Source organism: Lissotriton helveticus, chromosome 6 (genome assembly GCF_964261635.1).
Source record: "Lissotriton helveticus chromosome 6, aLisHel1.1, whole genome shotgun sequence".
Taxonomy (NCBI): domain Eukaryota; kingdom Metazoa; phylum Chordata; class Amphibia; order Caudata; family Salamandridae; genus Lissotriton; species Lissotriton helveticus.
The window spans coordinates 2,056,544,751-2,056,547,541 of NC_136067.1; positions in this window are offsets into that span (position 1 = coordinate 2,056,544,751).

The window sequence follows — 2,791 nt, forward strand, 5'->3', positions numbered from 1 at the left end:
GTTTTGTTGGATTCACTGGAACCCATCTGTGTCCCTGCCAAAGCTGTTTCACCCACTTCAGCCCTATAATACCTTATCCCGTCACTTAAAGACACCTTACAGACTGATATCCCCCGCTGACTTTGTGAGGGGGTTTTTGGGCCCAGCACACCCCGACTAGGTTTCTAACCTGTATCTCCTTTACAGGCTCCAGCTCGTGTGAGCAGCTATCCCTGTCCTGGCGAGGCACAACAATGAAAAAATCCACAGAAACCTGTGTATGGGGAGCACTATTCACTTATTCACAATAACGTGATTTGTTTTTTCTTATTTTGCATACATATTTTCAGTCCAACTTAAACATGATAAATTTGTCAATCTTATGATTCATCAAAAGTTCAAAGTTAATGTATTCACAGTCTTATTAATCAGACTGAGAACCTCAGCAAACAGGAAAAATAAATTCTCATCAAACGGTGATTGTATTTCTCTTCTTCAAAATTGTTTTTATTCTTCTTTTTCATCAATAGATGCGACAGTCTGAGTTCTTCAAACAACTCTCCATCATTCAACAAATGAAGACATATCCCAATGCATTTCGGTATGCACCTTCGTCAGGGGAATGCACTATAAGTAACAAAAAATCTGTCATGTATCTACCAAAGAGGATACAATATTTAAAATCACAAGTCCATCAATTTCATTATTTAGTGAATCGAACAGCAACCAGAAGATCTCCAAATATAATACGCACATCTTGTGTGTGATTAAAAATCATGCTCACAAAAGTTTACCTACCACCTTATAAACCAAACCAAAAACATGGTGAACAGCCCAGTGCTAGCATCACCTCCTACTAACCACATGCACAAAATATGCGAAAAATAACCTTCTCTCAACATAAAAACCATATAAGTCACCAAATGGAGGTGCCATATCTAGGCGCTCTTACCTTCACTTAAAGAAATAATACGATAAAGTCAGCAAAGGTCAAAGTCCGTGCTTTTCTTTTTCTAAAAAATAATAATGGCGAAACTCTAAATACACTAACTCCATTGTTTCGTGACTAACTTATACATTGCAGATAGAGCCGGTACTTACTCGGTCTTCCAGACCCCAATTGTAAATCCTCGTGGCACTATTATAATTGAGTCGTACTCTTAATCTGTAACACATTAAAGGAGAGGCTCCTTAGTAACTAGATAATTTACATTGCAGTATATCGCTATTCCTAATCTATATAGCATCACCTTACCTCTATCTTTTAAATCTCTCGTTCAGTGGCTTTCTCGCTAGATCGCGCCATGTTCAAGACGCCAGTATATGATGTCTGACGTCATACTGCTAGGGGAATCGAAAACGGACTACTGACTTACACGTACTCATCCAAAATGGCAATTGTTTGTTTACTACTCGGGAAAGTACGAGTTGAAAGTTACCTAATCCCATGCCATAATACTGAAAATAAATAAAACTATACTCGTATTCCAATGCAAAAAATGCATGTATTAAATAATGTGAGATTTTATGAGCATAAATGCCAATGACACCTACATGTAGTATAAAAAACATTTAAAGTACAGATACCAAGCATATATATTACAGCATACTTTTACAGGAAACAAATCATCTCAATCTTGTCATTGAGTCCATAGGGGGTCAGCGTCCTAAGGGACTTTATCCAATATGTTTCTCTTTGTGCCAACGGTCTAGTTGTATCAACATGTGGTTTTTCGGCCAATCTTTCTAATACAGTAAATTTCAATTGAGGTATCGTGTGCCCTCTCTCATGCCAATGTACAGCCAAACATGATTTCATGTTCTTTGTGCGTATCATACTCTTATGTTCGGTCATCCGAACCTTCACCTTCCTTGTAGTGCGTCCAACATAAACAAGTCCGCATGGACATTTGATTGCATATATTAAAACACTTGAGTTGCAATCAGACGTGTGTCTCAAGGTTATGTGTTTACCTGTTTGGGGGTGAGCAAATGAATTGACTACCAATACGTTGCCACAATGGCCACAGTTCGAACATTTCATCATACCTTTCTGGCCTAGATCTGTACTTTCATGCCTGCGATCTTTCAAAATTTCCTTAATGTTCCTCGACCTAGAGTGGGCAAATAGAGGTTTTTCTAGAAATACCTGCCTAAAATCAGGTTCTTGCTCAATTATTTCCCATCGTTTCCTTATACATTTTTTTATAGCCGCTGTGGCTGTGGAGAATTTTAGTACGTAGACTTCCCTCCTATTTTTGCTTCTTTCCCTTTTATTTAACATAGTGGATCTGGACATGGTTTTGACTTTGTTCTCGGCTTGATCAAGAACTATATCCGGATACCCCCTTGTTTTATATTCTGTACGCATTCTCATGATGGTCTCAAACCCTTGTTTCTCATCTGAACAAATCCTTCTTGCCCTGATAAATTGTGACAATGGTAGGTGTCTTTTCAGTGATTCTGAATGAAAGCTATCGAAGTGTAGAGCATTATTTCTGTCAGTTGACTTCTTAAATACGCTAGTCACAAGTGTGTTCCCTTTCCTTGTGATCATGATATCAAGATAGCTTATTTGTTCCGAACTGATGGTATATGTAAATTTGATGAAGGCATGACAATTATTTAACTCATGAAGTTGTGCTCGTAACTTTTCTTCTGATCCTTTCCACACAACCAGTATATCATCGATATACCTTAAGTATAGTACCAGATGTTTTTGCCATTTTTCTTTCTGTAATATGTGCTGATCATCAAATTTGGACATGAACATATTAGCATATGTAGGTGCCCCGGTAAACCCCATAGAGGT